At 41.0% G+C, this 23,594-nt stretch overlaps 1 protein-coding gene across 18 annotated transcripts in view; it reads left to right on the top strand.

The window, feature by feature from the left end:
• Nucleotides 1–23,594, top strand: part of Ptprt (protein tyrosine phosphatase receptor type T) — a 1,101,940-nt gene that overhangs the window by 479,633 nt on the left and 598,713 nt on the right. The gene's annotated exons all lie outside the window — the stretch shown is intronic.

Raw genomic sequence — 23,594 nt, 5'->3', positions numbered from 1 at the left:
AGACATTTCAATGAAGAGGTTTTGTAGATGTAAACTCTTAAAATGGTCGGTTGCTGGCTGCTGGGGATTGAAATTAAACCCACAGTGAGATATCAGTATATAGTTACCAGGATCATTTGTAAAACTGAAAGTATGGCACAAAAGAAGAAAGGGGCTTATTGGGGAGAAAAGGGCACAGCAGGAGGAAACTAGTAGAGGATAATGGGGTAAAAATGATCAGAATCCATTGTGTATGTATAGAAAAATATCAGAGAACAAGAGATAGTGACACCAGCAATGTTGGCAAGGATTTGGCTCCTTCCTACATTGTACGGGGCATGGGCAATGTTCTAGCTGCTCTCAAAGGCAGCTTGCCTGTTCTGAATTTCATATGAACCAGAAATTGACCTAAGTATTTATTCTAGAGAAGTAAAAATTAAAGGTCTTAGAAAAACCCTGAAACTTGTTCATCATGGCCTTATGCATCATAGCCAAAGACTGGTCCAGGTCACCTTCAACAGATAGACAGTTAAAGTGTTAACACACAGTATAGAAATTTACTTTACAATAAAAAGGAATGCACACCTAAAATAAACTTCCAGGTGTTGTGCTATGTAGAATAAAAAACTGATTCCGAAGGATTTGTATTTTTTGAAATGGGAAAATTGTAGAAATGAACAAGAGATTGGTGACTTCCATTCATTTAAGATGGGTTGGAATATGGAACAGGAGGCAGTTGTAGTTTTAAATATCAATAGGACACCCCTTATAGTCCAAGTTGATCAGTAATTTCCTTTTTAACTTATATTTTATGTCTCATTTTAAAAATTTTCCCACCCTAAGGTTAGCCAGATCCTATTTTATAAAGCCCTGACTGTTTACCTTGATATTCAGGTCTACAACATACATGAATTGACTTTGTACATGGTGTGAGGTAGGGCTCAACATTCAGTTTTAATTCATGCATCACTTTTCTATCTGGATTGTTGAGAACACTATTCTTCTTCTCCCACAGAGCAATGGCAGCTGTGCTGTAAGTCAGCAGATTTTACATGGACAGATATATTTCTGGGTTCTACTCTCTTCCTTGGTCTATTCTTATAACTGTTGTTGAATTTGTTTTTGATAATTTCACCTATATATGTATATATATATACAATTCTAATTACCTTAATCCCTCCCACATTCTCTAGTCTCTTTCCTACTCACCCCTTACATTAGTCTCTTTCATACATTCATGATTTTTTTTTAATTCACTGAATTTAACTAGGGTTGGTTATGTGCCTATAAATTTGGAACTATCCATTAGATTCTAGTGGATTCTTCAGTGGGCACACAACTGAAGATGATGTCTACCCACTCCCCAGAATCCATCAGTAGCCAGTAGTTCAACAGGGGAAGACAGAGCCTCATGAGTCCTTCTCCAATCTATGATTTACTGTTAATAGGGTCCATTCTTGTGTAGGCTCACTACAGTCACCCACCGATGTTGTGAGGTCATTGATTGCACCAAGTCCAGAAGATCACATTTCACAGACTATCTTCCAGTCTTCCAGCTTCTATATTCCTTCTTCCCTGTCTTCTGCAAAGACTTCTTAGCCTTGGAAAGAGTAGGTGGAATAATAGTCCTGTTCATGCCTGAGCACTCAACCTCCACTTATTCCCAGCCCCTTGATAGTCATGTGTTTCTACATTTATCACTATCATTGGAAAGTGAAACTTCTCTGATTGAAGTTGAGAGTGGCATTTGTCTATGGGTAGAAGCATAAATATTTTGAAGGCAGCTTGGGACCATGCCAGTTTATCTATACAACAGAAGCAAATTTGTGCCCTAGGTCTAAGGCTACCTTAGCCATGGGTGTTTAATGGCTATATTTTAAAAGACTTATTTGTTTTGTTTTATTTTATTTGTATGAGTATGTAAGTGCACCATGTGCCTATAGTGCCTACAGAGGCCAGGAGAGGGTATTAGATCTGTTTGAACTATAGTTTTACAGATGGTTATGAGCCTGCGTATGGTTGCTGGTAACCACACTCTTGTCCTCTACAAGAGCAGCAAATACTCTTAACCACTGAACCACTTCTCCAGTTCCAACCTGAGTTTTTAACTGGATTTACAGTACCAGCTGTGAATTTCTGTTTGTGGAACTGGCCCCAAATATAGTCAAGGAGTGGTTGATTACACCAATAATGGGTATGCCTCTGTTGTGCTTGTGGGCTTACTTTCCTTGGCAAGTTGGTATTTGTCTTAGTTTGGTTTACATTGCTAGGATAAAACACTGACCAAAATTTGGGGACGAAAGGGTTTATTACATCTTATAGAGTTCATCCTCAAAAGTAATTCAAACAGGAACTTGGAGGCAGCAACTGAAGCAGAGGTCATGGAGCAACACTGCTTACTGGCTTGCTTCTTGTGGATTTCTCAGCCTACTTTTTTTATACAGCTCAATCACCTGCCCAGAGGTGGTACTGCCTACAGTGGGCTGGGCCTTCTGTAATAATTAATAGCAAGCATTAATCCTATGGTCTATGAATAATGAAACTATCTTATTTCCTCTCCAATTTTTATGTCTTTTTCTTGTTTCATTGCATTGGCTAGAATACCCAGTATAATTGGGGAAGTTAAGAGAAAGCTTTCAATATCATACTGTCAATTACGATCATAAACTTATATTTTGTACATCCTCTGCCACATTAAGGAAATTCTTCCCTATGACTAATTGCTAAGCACTTTATTATACATGAGTGGATGTTGACTTTTATCAAATATTTCCTTTACATTTTTTGAAATGATTGGATGCACTTTTAGACAATTTCATGCATGGGTACGAGGTATCTTTGTTATACACATTCTATCCTTCCTACCCCTGCACCTAGCTTCCTCCACCCCATACAACATATCCTAAGGTTTATGTCTTTTTTTTTTTTTAATAACCTACTACGTGAAACTAATGCTTCTTATAAGTATCCACTGGGGCCTGGGCAAACTACCAGTGGCTACCCCAGTTCAAAGTGAAGTGATTCTTCCTTCTTCAACAGCCATCAACTGTCATGAACTCCTCAGCTAGGGGTGAGTCATCTGACACCCCCATCCTTGGATGTCTTGGTGTCTAAGTTTTTAACTTTTGATCTTGTGGAGGTCTTGTGTGGGTAACCATAGCTGCTGTGAGTTGTTTATGTAATAGTTATGTCACATCCTGAGGCCTCCCCATCCTCTGTCTTTTATATCTTTTCTACACACTTCTGTGATTGTGTGGTATTCACGGATAGATTTCCTGGTCCTAAGTCAGTCTTATATTCCTGGAATAAAATCAACTTGATCATGTCTGTTCTTCATTTTATAAATTAATTGCTTTGCTTGGTTTTCCTATTATGTAGGCTATTATCTCTATGCTTACGAGAGATGGGCCTCAGAGTTACTCTTGGTGTGATATCATTGTAAGGTCTTGATATTTATCTTGAGATTCCAGTATATTTTCTCTCCATATTTCTAGAAAGTATTTGCATAAAAGTAGAATTTCATTGAAACGTTTTATGTGTATAAAAATTTGAAAATTACTTCTCCGTACCACCATATAGAATTTCTTCTATGAAACTGTTTCAGCTAAAACTTGGTTGTTTTATATAACTCAGTGGAAGCCAATACATATCTCTTTTAGTTCTTTGTGCCTATGTTCAAGAAATTCTTAAATTCTATATTAGAAATATCTACAATATTGCCTTGAAGGGTTATGAACACTGATTTTCCACAACACTGTAGATATTAGCACAAAGTGAAGCCATTGTTTCTGCCCTTGGAGCCTATATCCACCCGCTTAAGACAGAATCATAGGGGATGAGACTGCAGTCTATAGAACCTTGCAGAGTTTTGCATAATTCTTTTGTTTCAAACCCTTTGTCATGTGAGCAGTTGCTTAGCTCTGCTGGCTCCTCTCTCCTGGCTGAATATGGCAGAGCACAGAGCCAGCCCTAGGGGAATGAGAGGGGATTTGGAAGAAGCTAATTTTTCAGTTTCTTTACATAAAGGGGGCAATCATCTCTTAAACTCTCCACACAAACTGAGCAGGCTATGTGGATAAGCTTCTTAATCCATCTGGACACCCCTTCCTGACACTTCAGAAGAATCTATACTTTTAGTCACTTCTAGCCATTTCAGCAGCTTAGAGACTAATTATTCATCTCTCGCTTGCACATAGGGATAGACCAAGGAGAGAAATTTGCAAAATAACAATATCTCTAAAGCCCCATCCCCCACTCTGTGTAAGCCTTTCTCTCTGTGTCTGGTAGCATAGCAACTGATGACGCCTCCTGGTCACTAGTTGCTCTAGACTGCATGTTTCTTCCCTTATTCTCAGCATCTCCGTTTCATTGTATTATCTCAGACTTATTCTAGTATGACAGTACCAATTTTTCTCCCAGTGCTTGTTGACTGTTAGTTGCTGATCCTTGTGGGAGAGAAGTGGTTTCCTCATTCATGGACATGAATTTTGATTCTTTCACTTCAGTCCAAGATACTTTGAGGATCCAGATGCTCAGACTGTAGACCACAGGATGCTTAAGAGACTAGGCTAGATGGCCATTGTTGGAAAGGGCTTTGGAATGGAGGGAAGGACCATTGAAGGAAAGAAAGCCATCAGCTTTGTCAGGTTTCTGGCATTTACATTTGATCTTCACCGAGACCTAGTGAGGTAGGATCCATTGCCCCAGTTGAAGTTGGCACAGATGAAAATCCCAAAGCTCAATGGAATGATGTAACTTTCCCAAAGTGACACAACTAAGCAATAGTGATAGTAAGCCAACCTGTTTGACCCAATGATCATTCACTCTTTTAATCCCCGACACTGCCCTTGGAATTGCAAAGAAATTACACACAGGGCATTGAACATAGCTTGGAAGAGCTACCACATGGCATTGGAATACTGGGAAGGGAAAGTGGGCAGATACCAGCTAATATGAACCACACGAGCACTGTGGAGCTCAAGGAAGTCTGTGTAGGAACCCAGGACTCTTGAAGACTATCCTTGTATTGGTTCCATTTCCTTTGTTCCTTTTATCCAATAAATGGCCATGTGTTGTCTCCACTTAGTCTCCTGAACCCGTGACTTGTTCCTCTCACTCAGCCTGTCTAACCCCAGTACAATCATATTCTTCAGACATCTCCATCATCTCTCCCATCCATAACTGACAACTGATGCTGATTTCCTTAGTAGATTCCCAATTCCCATTTTCTTCCCTCACACCAGTTCTTGACCCAACATTCAGAAGGGCTGTCCTAAAGGAATCGACACCTATGGCATACCAGTGCTTATAAAGTCTTGGTATGATGAATTCTCTATCTGGTATTCATTGACCTCTCGGCTTCTCTTTTTGCTGCTTCCCCATGTCACCTGGATTTCTGCAGGACATTCAGCTTGAGAATAGCCTAGACTTAGCTCAGAGGAACCCATCCCATCTCCGTACCTTTTAAAGCCTCTGCTTTCAAAAATGCACCTCATGTCTTGATTGATTTCACCAAGAAGCCCTCTATGACTTCCTTCATCCAGTTTTGATATCTTTGCTTGTGTTAATATCTCGTGCATACTATAAGAAGTGGCCATGGACTTTGTACCCTAAACCACATAGATTTTTTTATATTATAGGACCAGAGGTCAAATGTCTACAACAATTCAACTGGACTGTGTGTGTTCATTTGACTCATGGGAATATTTATTCCCTGTTCTTTCCTAGTTTCTAGGGGTCAATAGTTCCCTATCTAATAAGGCCTCTTTATTTAAATTCTAAGTTACAGAGAAATGTCTTTCTTTTGTCTTCCTTGTTCACTTAAAATGACTATAGGTGATTATGCCGAGCCTACCTGCATAAGCCAGGGCACTAGACCCAGTGGCTGTGTCTCCATCACATCTTCAGAGTCCCTTTGGTCCTAAAAGCTTGAGAACAGAACTTAGACATTGGTTGAGGGCTGTTTTTCTCTGATTTATCACATTCCTGTGTAAGCCAGTACAACCGTGGTTCTACTACTGTCAGTTGTATAATTTCATCTTCATCCCACTAAGTTTAAATTGGTTTCCCTCTCTAGTCTCAGCTTCCTCCAAAGTAGAGATGATGATTTGCTTTGATCTTTTGTCCTGGGAACAAGTAGACTCAGTCTTCAGGAGTTGTTTGTTGAACCAGAGATTTTCTGTTCAGCTCTTATCTATGTCTTGTTCTATGGCTAGGGGGGCAAGGATAGGGGGCGATTCATTGTATCAGTTAAAACCATAAATTCTAGGCCAGTGAAATGTCTCAGCAGGTAAAGGCACTTTCCAACAAGACTGTCTACCTGAGTTTGGTCCCTGGGACCTACATGATAGAAGGAGAGAAACAATTCTTGTTAAGTTGCCTATTAACTTCGACGCATGACTTATGGTGTGTGCATACACACACACACACACACACACACACACACACACACACACACATACACACACACTAAATAGACAAACAAACAAACAAACAAATAAATAAAATGTAATTAAAAATACAAATTCTAGAGCAAGGCAGTCTGGGTATCCTGGCTCTACTAACTGCATGACCTTGGGCAAATTACTTATCTTCTGTATCTTGATGTGGAAAATGAAGGTGATTATAAAATCTAGCTTTGCTATGTAGGGTTAAGCAACCCTCAGACCACACAAAGGATTTCAAACAGAAAACTTTCATTGATGGAGGAATTTTACATAAATGATGGAAGGCTGACAGAACAAAAGTGAGAGGCTGTAGTAGCCAACAATGACAGGAAGCACCTGCTGTAACTAGGTCTTAGCCAGCCAAAGGGAACAAGTGTTCTTACAGGGACTAGAAGTCTGGAAAAGAAATCCTGGAGTGCTAGTTGCTGAGACCTCTGAAGGGAGAGTCTCCTTCATTAGTACATCAGCACTAAGGGTATGACCTGGATTCTGGTCATGTTTCCAGTGAGATTCTATGCTATGGTTGCACCAAAGACCAGAAGGAATGAAAGCTCAGAATACAGTTGCCTCTTGCTACATTGACAATGAGACAGGAAGAGAGTATCTCAGTATTTTGTTTAGCTCTCTCTAGAGCAGTGGTTCTCAACCTTCCCAAGGCTGCAACCCTTTAATACAGTTCCCCATGTTGTGGTGACCCTCCAACCATAAAATTATTTTGTTGCTGCCTCATAACTGTAATTTTGCTGCTGTTATGAATTGTAATGCAAATATCTGATATGCAGGATATCTGATATGTGACCCCTATGGGGGTCTTGACCCAAAGGTTGAGAAACACTGCTCTGGAGTCTTCTATTACTAGGCACCTGGAAGTATAATTTGCATGGTTCTTTCTCAGAGTCACAGAGGTAACCATTACAAGGTGAGCTTGAAGCCAAAAGATCAAAGATAAATGGCTGGCACAGTCCTTTGATTTTCTCTTCCTTAAAATGTACCTATAGTATTATTTGCCTTATGGTATGGTACAAGGAGTGAACTGGTTCATATAAGTAAGCCCAGGATTAAAAGCTTATGTACAACACAAAGAAATTATTAGTTGCTCTTGCCCTGTAGTGTAATGTCTCTAACTGTCACATGGGTATATAGACTTGGGTATATTTGCAACTCAGAGATCCAAACCCACTAAGATGTGAGTTCCACTTACTCATTTATCTATAGCAAGGCCACTGGGCAAAAGTGGGGCAGAAGGACAAAAGAATGCCTGTTAGATGACCCTTGCTGCTCTGAGACAAGATGCCTCTGCAGAGTGGCTTCTGATTGCAAAGCTTGACAATCCTAGGTCTCTTAGGTCCTCCTCCGAGGGAGACAGACTCTTGATTCATGCTTTCTGAAGACTCCTGATTAGCAAGTAAGTTTTTAAAAGGCTCTTCTAGCATAATTATTCTGCTCTTAATTTTGGGAAATGGCCCAGCAAAGAGAAATCTTGAAAATTATGAGGCACTGAGGGACAAAGAGGAGCCAGGGGCAGACAGAATATTGCAGATCATAAAATCTCATCTGGTGCTAAGCTGTTACTGAATTATACATTTCTAAATGACTTCATAGGTTTCACTATTATTGTGTTAAGTAGACTGAGGCTGGACTCCTGAATATATTGGCTTGTGGAAATATTGATTAGAAAACACACAGACCTTGCTGTTGATTCTATCTAGATGTATGAAGAAGAACATGGTGGGATCTTTCTGTTTTATAGTTAGAGGACTGGGAACTCTGGGCTGACTACCTCACCAATAGCTGGGCAGGAGTGTGGTGATAAGAGATAACATGACATACACCTTATGTGCTGCGAGTGGCCTACTTGTTTTAAATATAATTGTTTTTTATCCTCATGCCATTTCCTGTAAGGAAAGTGATATTATTAACCTGTTTTATACATGAAAAATTTGAATGTCTAATTCTTTGTGGTTTTATTACTGTTCTTTGGGGATTTTATTTTTGAATGTTTTTTTTACTAGATCTTACATTACCCAGGCTGGCCTCAAACTTGCTAAGTAGTCAAGGATGACCTTGAACCTCTGATCTTTCTACTTTCACCTTCCATGTTCTGGGATATAGGCATGCACCACCACCCTTAGTTCATATGGTGCTGGGGTTGGACCCAAGTATTTGTGTATGCTAGACAAATACTCTACCAGCTGAGCTGTACCCTCAGTCCAAATGGGGAATTTGAGATACAGATATTAAATAACATGTCAAGGCTTTCATAATAATTTAAATTGGATTTCTCCTGGAACAGACTCTGGGACATATTTCCAAGTAGTTTGTCTAAAAGTTGAAGGGCATACTAGTGGGGATGGGGAAGTGTGGCAAAGAAGGAAGGGAGTGCCCTGAAGGGTAGGTTCAGGATTTTGTAACAGTGCCTGCCCTGTATCTGATGATCAGTGTCACTAGGGGTCATCTGAGAGATAGGAAATTACCATACTGTCACGAACCAGCAAACTAGGGTATTTACTTACCAGCTGATTCTCATCCTTCCTTGGGTGAAGGTTGTCCTTGAGTGTAGTATCCGGTCTTGGCATAGCCAGTCTGCCTTATCATGGTTCCCTTACAGTCCTGTGACAACATTAGCAGAGAGTGAGTGCAGGTCTGGAGGTAGGACATTTCTAGAGCGTGGAGGTGCCAACTGCTAAGAAATCTGGCTGGGCACCACCAGCATCTACTACATATAGCTAAAAATAGCAGAGCTGGGATTCAAAGTGATTCAATTCTGATTCTAGCTTAAGCAGCCAAAATAAGAGATATTAAAAATCAATCTTATACTTTGGCTATAAAATGCCCCACTCCAAGACTCATGTGGAACACTTGTCCCCAAACTGGTGACACTAAGTAGAGAGGTCATGCTGCCTTTAGGAGGTGTGCTTAGCAGGCAGAAGTGGGCTGTGTAAGTGAAAAAAACTCTTTCTCCCCCAAGTTTCTTTTGGTCATGGTATTTTATCACAGCAATGGAAACCCTAACTATGGCAGTTATTAATCTAGTATGAACTAAGTTTTCATATGAAGAAGGAAATGTGGGTAAAAATTCCAGCCACATAAGAACATCATATGAAGACGGGGCAGAGGGTGATTAAAATACATGCACAAACCACAGAAGCCCAAGGACTGTTGAAATAACCCAAGAGGCTTGGAGAAGTAAGCAAGGAGTCTTCCTGGAGCCTCTCAAGGGAAAGTGGTCCTGTTGACAACTGAATGTTCTGTTTGCAGCTGCCTACATTGTGGCATATTGTTTTAGAAGTCCTAGGAGACTAATATTCCTTGTCTCAGGATAAGTGCCTTTAGCAGTGGGAGCTGCATTGCTGGGTGGGGCAGGGGGGGGGCAGAAAGGGGGTGAGGAGAGGTAATGATGCCTCTGCATCCAGGAAGACTGACTAATTAATGCCATGTAATTCTGGTGCCTTTGTCTAAAACTGGCATGGTTCGTGTCCAGAGCTCCTGTGAGATTAGGCCGAACCTAGTCTGCAGTTGCAATCACATCCTTTGTGATTATTTATCCATTGCTGCCCCTGTTCTGCCTCCTGAGAATTCATCTCTAATCTCTTGCTTCTGCAGAAACTTTGTCTCAAGTTCTGCCTCTTGCATTCTGTGCTAAGATACCAGAAAGCACAGAGAACAAAGTATAAGGATGGGAGTATCCAGGAGGGCACTCCACAGGAGAGCTCAGTTTTCAAGGACAAAAAAAAGTGAGTTAGCTGGAGAAGGGGAAGAGGAGCCTAGCAGAGACAGCAGCATAAGCAAAGATGCCTCCTACTATTTCTGTATCAACAGCATGTAAAGTTAAGATGGCGAAGGTAGCAAAATGAACCTAGTGGGCAAGAGACAGTTATCCTCTTAGAGGCCAGGTGTGTGCTTTCTCAGTGTATAGACTCTATAGATGCTAAAGAGGCTCAGAGGTTAAGAGCATGCACTGCTCTTGCACAGTTTCAGTTCTTAGCATCCACATCAGGTAGCTTACTACCACCTGCTCCAGGGGCATCGAATGCTTCGGAACTTCATGGGCACCTGCACTCACACATGCACACACACGCACACACACCTGTGCACGCACATTCATGCACACGCACACACACACATGCAATTAATTAAAATAAATATTTTGAAAACTTTACTATTTGTATGGTCAGTAGACAAGGTGCTTCTTACCGCTAGACATCTTTAAGCTGAGTGTTCGGCACATATTGGGGTCCTCTATTTCAGGCAGGTGAGACACTGTAACTTCCTACATACCTTCTGCATTCACAGCTCTCTAACTGTTGGCTCCTGTTAACATGGTGTGGGATAGTTCTGGATCTACCTTCTCTTCCTCACCACCTTCTGTAGCTTTGGCATGATCACTTGACCTCTCTCAACAGGAAAGATACTGATAGACTTGTCTCTAATCTTCCTTGCACTGCATCCCAGCTCCTTCTTGTAATTGTGATCAGCTAATCTTCTTAAGCCTTCAGTTTGTTGGTGGGTTTGTTTGTTTCACTTATAAAGTGTGAGTGATGACACCAGCTGCCTAAAAGAAATCAGTGCCCTCAGCTTGGTGCTGGATGCACAGAAAGTCCTTTGTGAACACACCCTTCCTGTATTCTTCATACCTGAAATTGAAGAGCATTTATATAGTACACAGAAAGAGACCGTTCAGTATGGGGGAAAGAGTGTAGACTCTGAGAAGAAGCAGGACTCTATTCTGGTTACTACCGGTGTGGCATTTTATGAAGGTTACATTTTATGAAGGTCAGAGCCTTGGTATCCATATCCATATCCATATAATAAGAACGTTGTTGTCTCATTGCATGGATAACTGTAGGGAGAAAAATTACTTTTTAGATTTTTTTTTTTATATAATTTTAAGACTATTTGAAAGTCAAGTCTCCTCACACTGGAGGCCTTTGGTAGTATCAGAAGTAGCCATATCTCACTACTAGTAAGATATTGATGAGAAACCAGCAAGACAAATGATGTGCCCATGCTTCTTGATTTCTGCTACCTAGATGTCTGGACAGATGGCAGGGGATGAATCACACCAAAGGACACCCTGCCTATGAAAGCATGAGGTATAAAAAACTTTATTTAAGTTTGCATCTTTACAATAACCAGCCAATTCATGCTTATTAGAAAACATCTGTCTGAGAGAGGGGGTGGGGCAGAGAATGGGAAAGTAATTCCTTCCTTAGAGCTGAAAAAAGAACATGGAGCATCAACATTTTGGTGTTAGTATCTAGGTGTTTAGTTTTGTTCTCACTTCTGTTGCCAAATATGGCTCAGAACTCAACTATGTAGCCTGATTTAGCCTCAGCCATGCAGCAATCCCCTGTTGATGCCTCCTCAGAACTACTGGGATTGAAGACATGTACTCCCATGGCCAGTAGTCAGGTATATGAATAGGCTTAAGTGGGTGAAACTTTGTTTTCTTGTTTGAATTAGTTAAAGTAGAATTTTAAAGCCTAAAGTCATCAATCTGAGAGAGACTTTTCCAAAAGCATTTGTGGTATCTAATGAAAGGGTTACATTAACCTTTTATCACAAAAATGGCTTGTTACAGCACTAGATAAACATACCTGAAAGAGAAGGCCTCTCCTGACAGTGAGGACTCTCTTCAGTATTAAGGCAGTTTTCTTTCTTTTTAAAAATAATTCTTTAAGAATTTCATAAGTGTATTTTTTTTACAATAATTACAAAGTTTACACAGAAGTCTGGGGTTAGAGCCACAATCGGTGGTCTTGTTGGTACTGGAGGCTCTGCTGCCACCAGAGCCATCATACAGTGTGTTTTGATCTGCTGTGGAATAATGCTTTCATACACTGGTTTAATAAAACACTGATTGGCCAGTAGCCAGGCAGGAAGTATAGGTGGGATAAACAGACAAGGAGAATTCTGGGAAGAGGAAGGTTGAGTCAGGAGACACGAGCCTGCTGTCCAGGGAGCAGAATGTAATGACACACAGGTAAAGCCATGGAACATGTGGCAACATATAGATTAACAGAAATGGGCTGAGTTTAAGTGTAAGAGCTAGTCAGTAGTAAGCCTGAGCTAATGGATGACCAGTTTTAATTAACATAAGCCTCTGTGTATTTATTTGGGTCTGAGCGGCTGTGGACCGGGTAGGACACAGGAAAAATTTCCAGCTACATTGATCCTTTATCCTAACTCCCACAAGGTCCACACCAACTTCCCTACCCCACAATTTCATGTTCTCTTCCACTCTTCCTTTTTAAAAATATCCCATCAACTCCAGTTCATGCTGCCCATATATTCATGGGTATGGGGCCATCCACTGGAATGTGATACCTACCAGGAATCATACTCATAAAGAACACTGATTCTCTCATCTCCAGAAGCCATCAATTGCCCATAGCTTCTCAGTTAGGGTTGTGGACTGATAAACCCCCTTCCCATTCCATGCTGACACATTGGCTGGCTTGATCTTGTGTAGGCAGCCACAGCTGCTATAAATTCATAAATGCTGCAGTTCTGACTTGTCCAGTAGACACTGTGTGCTTCTGGTCCTCCCTCTTCCCCGCTTCTCTTCTGTGATGGTCCCTGAGCCTTACTGAAGGAATGTGGGGCATATCTTTTTTCCTAGGCTCTCATCTTAAAGAGAAAGGACTTGTAGCAGAAATGTCTGCATCCTGTGGTGACTGGTTGTTGGCATAGTCAAACTCCACATCCTAGAAACTATGACACTGATCATTCAAGGTGCACAGGTGCAAACTGTCAACTAGTTTTTCTCTAAGGAACACAGTGGGTGGTGTTTTTATTCCTATGCATGAGAGTTCTGTTCTGTTGGATGTGTAGAAAGAACTTCTCTGGATGTGAAATTCTTGGCACATTCCTGAGGAGCACTCCTCTTCTCTCTGTGTGTGGTAATGCTATCCTTACATTAATGCTTTTGAGTGAAGCCTCTTAGGCAGGTACTTCCATCCCAATCTTGGTTCTTTGAATGACTAATTATTTGACATTCATCTCGATATCTCTTCTTTTCAGAAAAATAAAAAAAAAGTGGATCTTCACAGTTGTTACCCATAAAGTTTCCCCAGTAATAAAACCAATTAGCATTTTAACATCCTAAGTACACTGACAGGTGTCTACAAATGTCCAGTCTGTAGAAGCTCTTAGTGATACCACTTGAGTTATTATTATTATTATTATTATTATCATCATCATTTCTATCTTCCCCATATCTCAGGGTTTCAAATTGAAAGGATGCAGTGTGAGGATTGACATTTTTCTTAAAAAGCCTTTCTGTTTTGTTTTGGTGGATAGCTGTATGTTTTCTAGATAGCTGGGATTTTCATTTAGTTATATATTTCAAAGATATTTCTATGTGATCCTAAGCCCAAGCCTTATGATTGACTTTGTCTGGCTCTCCCTGGGTTCTTCACAGTCTGAAAACCTGGGACTTTGTTTTAGAGTTTTCTTCACCTATGTTTTTGAATACTGTTCTGTTGCATGTTTTTCCTCCTTTGTTCTTCTCCAAATACTTCCACTCCTTAGACAGATGTCCACACATGCTTCTCTGTAACATTCCTCCTGTTATCTCTGCATCTCTTTATCACTACACTAACCTTTTCTTTTAAAAGAATTTGCTAAATTCTTTTCTACCTACTTAAATAAGTTTTCAAATATTTAGATCTTCACTTTTAAACTTGTTGTAGACAGGTTCTCACTATGTAATTCACACCAGACTGGAACCCACTATCCTCCTGCCTCAGCCTTTTAAGTGCTGATATATAAGCATGCTTTACCACATCCAGCTAAGACATCAAATATGTATTCAACTTTTTCCCTGTGATGATCTGATCGGATTAAGAGATGCCTAGGACATTAGTAAAGCACACTCTTGGTGCATCTGTGAGGGTGTTTACACATATCCAGGGAGGTTTAACTACACAGGGAGACCTACTCTGAATGTGAATGACATTGTCCATATTGGCTTGGGACCCATGTGGAAAACAGAAGAAAAAGAAAACTAGTAATATTTCTCTCTCTCTCTCTCTCTCTCTCTCTCTCTCTCTCTCTCTCTCTCTCTCTCTCTCACACACACACACACACACACACACACACACACACACACACATGCTCTTTTCCCCTCCCTCTCTCCTCTCTCTCTCTTCCCCCCCTCTCTCTCGCTCGCTCTTTTTCCCTCCCCCCTCTCTTGCCCTCGCTCTTCCTTCCTTTGTCTCTCCCTCTTCCCACCACCTTTCTGGTTGTTATTACTTTACAAACACCTCTGCTCACGCATGCCCTCCCCACCATGATGGACAGAAACATTCAGAATCCTGATATAAAATAAATCTCTCCCCCTTGGGTTGTATTGCTCAGAGTTTTGTCTTGGTGTCAAAAGTTAAAGATGAGGGACAAAGAATAATTCCAGCAGTACCTATTGGTATATCATTCGCTGTGATTCATCTGACGGTACTCAGAGACTCATACAGGGTGAGGATGAGAAAACAGGCCCACGGCTGACTCTAAAGGCAGGGCAAAGTCAGTGAATGCACAAGGAATCCCTGTGGTCCTAGCTAGAGAATTTAAATATTTCTGCAATTTATGTCATAAAGCAGTTTTCCAATCTCAAGGTGAGACAATGAAAACCCACAAAGACCAGGGAACTGTTTAGGGCCATGCATACGGGAAGTGATGAACACAGGGCAAAGAAGACTTGGACTCTGGCTGCAGGCTAGCTCCCCTTCATCTCTTGATCCTTAACCCACAATTTTATGCATCAGTCTTGCATCTGCATCAGTAATCTGTCCAATTACTACAGCGACTTTTCAGATACCTCAGCAGTCCACACAACAAAAGTAGTTTTACGGCAGATTTGAAAAACAGTGGAGGCACATGAATAGCATGTGTAAAATTATGGAAGTGATGACAGTACATCCTTTGTACTTGTCTCCCTGTGTGCATATGTGTGCCTGCTGTTAGACTTCTCAAGACTGTATGACCAGTAAATCAAAGTAAATGTGAGCTCTGATAGAGTAAAGAAGGCGATAGCATGTGCTGGAGGTCATGTTATACCTACCTGAACCATATTAAGGTTCCCCACACACCTTCGTGACATCCAGTTTTCTTCAGAACATTTGAGTTTTGTCTGAAGCAGACAATACACACACACATGCACACATACCGTTCCATCTTCAACTATTTGAAGCACTTTTGCTCTCTGTAGGAGTTTCTGGGAGTCAAACTGTTACAAGTGCTCACAGCAGGGAAAAGAAAGACAGAATTGGTCTGAAGATTGCTGCCTGAGGATGAGGCTGAATTACATTAAGGGGGTCACTCCACCATCTATACATCGAAGGAGAGGTTTGGCATCTCGAGGGCAGCTGTAGCCCAGGGTTGGAGGGTAGCTCACAACATCTTTTTCCTCAGTAGGCTTTGATATCTAGCCATAGGGGGCCAATGCCATTTTCCAAGTCAGGCTATAACTCCCAAACAGCTGGCTTTTCTCACTCTTGTTTGGTTTCAAACTTTGTAGATTGAGGTGCCATCAGATGTCAATCACTTGGCTTTGCATAATGGATGCTGGGGGTCAGAGAGGGGTTGATTGTGTTATATATGGGAAAGCTATTGGATGGGAGCTAGCAGTATCTGAGCAACTGAATACTAGGGGATGTGTTAGAGAGTCGAGATCTGTAAGAGAGGACAGACTTTCTTGGAGAGAAATGACACAGGGTTGAAGGCTCACCTCTTTTTAAATATTTATTCTTATTAGTAATTATGTATATGTGTGTGCCTATGTGTGGTTTTGTGTACATGAGTGCAGGTGCCTTTAGAACCCAGAGTTGCCAGATCCCCTGGAACTGAAGTTACAGGTGACTGTGAGCCCCCTGACATGGATGCTGGGCATCAAATTCAGGTTCACAAAGGATCAGTATGTGCTCTTAAATGCTGTGTCTTCTTTCTCCTTTTTAACTTCACGGGGTTCATTCTACATAAATTTAGCAGTGTTTCTCCCTGTGAACATTCTTTCTCCTTGACTGACTAGAGATAAGTCAGTCAAACTTTTGTTTGTTTTCCATGATTTATAAATGTGTATGTGTATCTGTGTGTGTGTGTGTGTGTGTGTGTGTGTGTGTGTGTGTGTGTGCGCGCGCGCGTGGGTATCTGTATGTGTGCGTGTGTGTGTATGTGTGTGTGTGTGTGTGTGTGTGTGTGTGTGTGTGTGTGTGTATGTGTGTGTTCGTCAGAGGACAACTTAAAGTGTCTGTTCCCCCCTCCACCTTGGTGAGACAGGGTCTCTTTTGCTGTTGTGTTTCTGAGTTGCATCCTCCAGGTCTGCTGGCCCGAGAGCTTCCACATGATTCTCCTGTGTCTGTCTCCATCTTTCTATAGGAGCTCAGGGATTACAGAGGTGAGACACAGTATTTCGCTTTTTAGCATGAATTCTGTAGATTGAACTCAAGGCATCAGGCTTGTGCTCAAGAGCTTTGACTGGTTGAGTCCTCTTGTTAGCCTCGTTTTTCATAACTCCTGAAGATCCCATTTCAACACACAAAGACAGCTGTATTTTAAAGTCTGCTGTGATGTGTGTCACCATGCTGGCTAGTGTTTTGTCAACTTGACACAAGCTGGGGTCATCTGGAAGGAGGAAATGTCAATTGAGAAAATGCCTCCATCAGATTGGTCTGCAGCCTCGTCTCTGGGGGCATTTACTTGATTAATGATTGGTGTGGGAGGGTCCAGATCACTGTAGGTGGTACCATCCCTGTGCAGGTGGTCCTGGGTTCTGTAAAAGGAAGAAGCTGAGTGAGCCACAGAGAGCAAGCCAGGAAGCAGCTTCTCTTCATGGTTCCTGCCTTGAGATTTTGCTTTGGTGCCCCAAGTGATCATCTGTAACTTTTAAGTGAAATAAATCCTTTTCCTCCCCAAGTTTCTTTCAGTCATGGTCTTTATAACAGCAATAGAAAGAAAATCAGGACAGTTACATAACCCTATTCAAGGTATAGAAAATTTCCAAACTCCACAAGTTTTCCTCATGACCCCTTCCAGGCAGCCAGCCCACTAGAGATAATGTTCTTGCTTCTATTATTTAATTGTCTGAATCAATATGTAGAACACTCCAGTATCTCAGGAATGTTTGTAGGATGAGTGCTTGAGTGAATGAAAAAAATCTTCACAATATATGATTTTAGTTGTTGACCTGATTGGCTTTGGGTGATATCTACCCAAGCAATACAGATTTAGGGAACCCCCAGGAATTTCTGACCCCAATACTCCTCTCCCCTAAGTTCCCCCTGGAAGACTTTCCCTGATCAATAGGCCCCTTTACAGGCTGTCCCCTGAAGTATGACCCACATCCCGTTTGTCATTGCTGCTTTTCTCAGCAATGATACCCTCTAATTCCATGGCACAGTGTTTGTGTTTATCTTCATCACTGGATTCCATGTAAAGACTGCTTCAACTTACACTGAGAAGGACAGTTTGTAGAAAATGAAATTTCTCTCACAGAGGACTTTGTCTGCCAAGTTGTTCATCTCAAGACCCTAGTGAAGTCCTTGGTGGGAGGAAATGTGGATTTAAAAACATTTTCCTTTTTAAAAGGCTGGATCTCATGTGTCCTAAACTGGTCTAGAACTCATTATGTGTCCAAAGATGACCTTAAACTTCTGACCCTCCTGCCTCTACCTCTTGAATCCTGAGCTTGTAGGTGTGGGCCACTCCATCCAGTGTGTATAGTGTTGGGGATTGATTTGACTCTGCGCTAGATAAACATGTAAGAACTGAGCTACATCTCTAGCCCCAGAAACATGCATTTGTAGAAGGTTCCTATATAGCCTATGTGCTATGTTATGGATGAACCTCATATCTCTGTGCTTTAGATATGAGTGTGTTGGGTGCATCATTTTTCTTGGGACCTAGACATTTACTCATCAATGTTCTATGGAAACCTTCACATGCTTATTTTCACCCAAAGGTTGGGAGCCTGAGAAACTGGAAATGCTGAATTGTAATCCCTTTTCTGGTTATATTTCCAGCCTCTGTCACTGCAACAGAGGGTAGTCTGGAGTCTCAAAGAAGTGTAAGATAAGGGCATGTGGTTGGTCATAGATACTCTTATATTTCCTCTATTTTCAATGCACAGATTTATACATGAGTTTCAGAAGTTTTATTATTTATTTATTTATTTATTATGTTGTTGTAACAGAATACCCAACAGAACAATGGAATGGGGGAAAGGCGTCTTTTGGCTTTTTGTTTAGGGGATGCAGTCTATCAGAACAGGAAAGACGTGGTGAAGTGGAATAAGGCAGCTGGCCACATTACATCTGCCCTCAGGAAGCAGAGGCAGAGGAATTCTAGTACTTAACTGCTTTCTCCCCTCTACCCTTTTTACTAAGCCTCAGAACTCCAGCCCATGGCACAATGACATTCACATTCAGGGTAGGTCTTCCCTCAACCAAACCTCTCTGGAAGCCTCCCAATAGATACACCCTGAAGTATGTCTCATTTCTTGTATGATTTTAAATCCAGTTATGTTGCCAAGGAAGATTAACTACAACAGAAGGATACACGAATGTCTGAAGTAATGCACAGTATTGGTGAAATTATTTAAGGCTGCTCCACGTAGTTAAAAGGAGATTTATTTATTGGCGTAACTTACAAATTAAGGGATAGGTAGGTCGCGGAGTCTGGGGAAGGTGTATCACAGTCCAGTGGTGTTCTCTGGAGCTCTGCTCGATCTGCCTCCACTATCCAGGGTCCCCGCAACAGAGAGAGCGCCCGCCGATCCAGATCTCGGGTCCCCAGGCGCCTCCCTTGGCCCCACCTTGTAGGCATGACAGTTGCCGAAGTCTCAATGGGGGTTGGAACTTCCAGATCAAAGCTGGAATGGCTACCCACTACATCTCCCCCTTTTTGTCTAAATAAGAAAGTTCTAACCTAATACAAGACTATATACAAAGGAATGGTTATCAAATATTGTCCAGGAATAATGAGGGATAATGACCTAGATAAGATGGAAGTACAACCAATGCAAACAATATCAAGCAAGAAACACATACTAAAGTCCAGAGAAGTATAGAGCATAGGTAAATGGCATGTTACAAAGATCATTCCAAAAGGTGTCCTATCCTAAAGAACCTGAATCTAATACTTAATATGTTCTATCTACTAAGTTGTAACTATAACTGCTAGTCTTCAATCCCATCAAAGACCTGAGAAGGAATATGACGGTACCTGAGAAATGGTAGATGGATGCAAGCAACTTTCGGGAATCTTGTGAGAGTAGACCAAGACAGCTGGCAGCCTGGACAGTCACCTAATGTTTCTCAGCATAGTTGGTGCATTCAAATTGGCTATAGGCCTAAAGTATCTGACAGACCATTTTCAGAAGCAGGAATTCTGAAAGACCATCTTACCCTGTCTTGGCAGAGTACAGTGGTTGCTTTCCTTGTGTCCCGCTTGTCCAGAAAGGATAGCATTGCATTTGTACTGTCAGCCATCGAGGCAAGGGCAGTTCTTTGCCCAGTAGGACATTTTGTGCCAAGAAGACAAACTTCCAAATGGAAATGTCTTAGAAGCCCAACATTCTCTCGGGATCAAATTGGTGCAGCCAGGAGCAATTGTGTCTCACATCAACAGAATTCTAAGTTATTTAAATGCCATATTCTCTAGGTCTATGAAGTGTTTGAAAATTACCTGTCCATCTGACCTATGTATCTGTAAATCTGGATAACCTAACTAACGTAACTATAGAGATGACAAGCATAGGTGACTATAAATCTATAAGTCTTATCTACCGAAATAACCTAAGGACTAAGGCTTCCTGTAAACAAGGTAAACAGTCTATAAGCAAATGTATGGTAAAGAACAATGACTTCAAAATTGTGACAAACACAAGATATTTATAACAGAGGTAGGAGTATATAGTGCGATATGCAATATGACAATAATCTTAAATATATGTCAATATACCGAATATCCTAAACAGAAGTAGAACATACATAAAGTATGACAGATATAAATTTACATTTGTATCAATATACAAATATTTCATATAAGAGTAGAAATATATGTACATTATAACAAATATAGTTCTGTATTTGTATCAATATACAAATTATCTTAAACAGGAATATAAAAATAGTTTACATTTGTATCAACATATAAGAATCCATAACAGTGCAAATTACAGTGCAAATTATTTAAGGCTGCTCCACGTAGTTAAAAGGAGATTTATTTAATGGCATAACTTACAAATTAAGGGATAGGTAGGTCGCGGAGTCTGGGGAAGGTGTATCACAGTCCAGTGGTGTTCTCTGGAGCTCTGCTCGATCTGCCTCCACTATCCAGGGTCCCCGCAACAGAGAGAGCGCCCGCCGATCCAGATCTCGGGTCCCCAGGCACCTCCCTTGGCCCCGCCTTGTAGGCGTGACAGTTGCCGAAGTCTCAATGGGGGTTGGAACTTCCAGATCAAAGCTGGAATGGCTACCCACTACAGCACAGAACTCTGGGTAATGCACTTTGGCGCATTTCTCAGAAGAACATCTAGAGTTCCTTATCAGATTTTTAGGGTCTCTGTATTACTCAAAGTTAAAGACTCTTGGTATACACATTCTTTAATGACACTTCTGGTTAATTCCATAAACATCTAAAGTATAAAATGAGAAAGGGAGGGGCAGGAATCTGGCCTTGAGTTCTAATGCTACACCTACCCCATTTCTGTAGTGCCTTCTGAGACTCACTATCCCTCTAGATGTCTTCAGGATCTTATGATGGCTGTCATCTAAGCTTGACTGGATGTCCATGTGCATCTCTTGCATGGTCTTACTGGAGAGTACATCTCAGATATAGAAGAGAATTCATGATAAGAATTAATGCAAATGTTTTTATTCATTTTAAAAACAATATATTGTTTATTAATAAGAGATTATTATCCCTCATCCCCGCTTCCTTCCTCTTTTAACACATTTATTTAAAATAACATATTTATTTAAAATAATGCCAGTTTTAAACCAGCATGCCACTGAAAAGAGAAAATCCAAAATATAAAAACTAAAAGCAATAATGTGATGCCTTCATGGTGCTCAAAACAGGAGACACTACGGTGAATTTACATGATCTATTTTGGGAAGACAGACAGAGGGAGAGGGAGAGGGAGAGGGAGAGGGAGAGGGAGAGGGAGAGGGAGAGGGAGAGGGAGAGGGAGAGGGAGAGGGAGAGGGAGAGAGAGAGAGAGAGAGAGAGAGAGAGAGAGAGAGAGAGAGAGCACTCCATAGAGCCAAGACTGCACGTGAACTTGTGAACCCACTAGCCATTTGAGATGGGGACATTTATACACTCAAGAAGATGTTTGTTATTGTACTTGTACCTACCATTAGAAATACATGAAAAGAGAGTAAATGTTTGGAAAGATTAATGCTATATTTTCTTTCTGGTGGTCAGAAATTGAAAACTGCTAATGCCTGAAATAGGAGAGCAGTAAACCATGGTAGAAAGTCGATGGAAGAGCTGAATGCAGCCACTGCTCAGCCCCCGCAGAACTGGAGTGAGTTGCTCTTCATCCTGTCCAGATCTGGTCTGTGAATAATTATATTAAGGAATTAGGCAGAGTCATCATGGAGCTACAAAATATCACCCTTGAGGCCTCATTGGAGACTGATGGGAGCTCCTGAGAATTGATAATGGCCGTCAGAAGCTCTATATATTTAAAATGCACAAAGGATGAGTCCAGAAATTATCTGCCTGCCAACTTAACTTCTCTACCTGGAACAAATTATCCCAAAATCAATTTGCAAACACCTTTGAGATAACAAGGTCTTGAGTAATAACCTCCATGGCTTTGTAAAGAAAAGCACCTAGCTTGACTAATATGCTTAATTCCCTTCTCTGACCAAATGGTGAGCTATAATAGAGGCAATCTGAAGTTGTCCCTCAAGATGTGCTTCGAGTCACACTGGGAGTATATTGTCCATCCCTGGTTTAAAACAAATTATTCTGCTTCTGGAGAATCTTTAATGCGAGGCAATTAATTAAAAGAAAAACACAGAATGAGTCTCTATCCCAAAATCTCTACCTGATTCCAAACTAAATTTAGCACCCCACTCCTCCTTTGCTCATCTGAGTAGCCCAGAGACTCTTCTCAGTAACGAGTTCTTAAATAAATCTGCATTTAACTTCTTACCCTATCACCTCTACATTCTGCTATAGGATTCAAGGACTTGTTCATTCCCCTTGACAGATAACCCCATTCCTGGCCTTTGGTCATAAAACAATATCAGACTCAGACAAGGAGGACTGAAATCATTTGCATAGAGATGTCTGTGGCAGAATTATTTACCAAAGCTGGGCTTAGAACAACCCATATACCCACTGGTGGGAAAATAATTAGGATGATAACTTGATAGTTATTCAGTGACTAGAAAAGACAGCAACCCCCTCCCTTTAGCATGTGACTGGGACTATTAGGATACTTAAAGTGAGGGAAGCAAAACTAATCTACATCTGGCCTATGTGTCATTGAAACTACAGGAAAATATGTAGGGTACGAATAAGAACTGGATTAGAATTTGCAGCAGTTCCCAAGGCTGTTCTGTTGGCGGCTGAGAGAGGATGCGCTTTCTCTTCCTTACCTTCTGTGACTGTTTTTCCGCTTCTGTGTTCATCACAAACAAAAATAATGAACATATCAAGTTTGTTTAAAAACAAAAACAAACAAAATGTGGGTGGGGGGGGGATGCTGGAGAGATTTCAGTGGTTAAGAGTACTTCCTGTTCTTGTGGAAGACCAGTATTCAGTTCCCAGCACCCACACCAGGCTGCTCACAACTACCTGTAACTCCAAGCCTAAGAGAGTGGATGTTCTCTTCTGGGCTCTGCAGGTACCTGCACTTTCATGTAAATACTCACACACTTACTCATAATGAAAAATAAAATAAATTCTTTGGATCATTGGTTGCACCTCAGAATCCACATCCCTGACACAAAGTGACTCTCCCTCTCCAGCAGATATCATATTTCCTCAGATGGGGTGGTGATTCACGAGCTCCTCCTCTATGTGTGCGGGGACTTTGGTTGACCTTGTGTAAGTCCTGTGAAAATAATATGCATGTATGAATATTAAATAAAGTATTTAAATTTTTAAATAATTTATTTTATTTTATGTGTGTGAATGTTTAACCTGAGTGTG

The sequence above is a fragment of the Peromyscus californicus genome, unplaced genomic scaffold, assembly GCF_007827085.1.
Source record: "Peromyscus californicus insignis strain IS unplaced genomic scaffold, ASM782708v3 Scaffold_7__1_contigs__length_154581171, whole genome shotgun sequence".
In the NCBI taxonomy this organism is placed as follows: Eukaryota; Metazoa; Chordata; class Mammalia; order Rodentia; family Cricetidae; genus Peromyscus; species Peromyscus californicus.
Note: the sequence above shows the minus strand (reverse complement) of the source record. Positions and strands in the feature narration are given on the sequence as shown.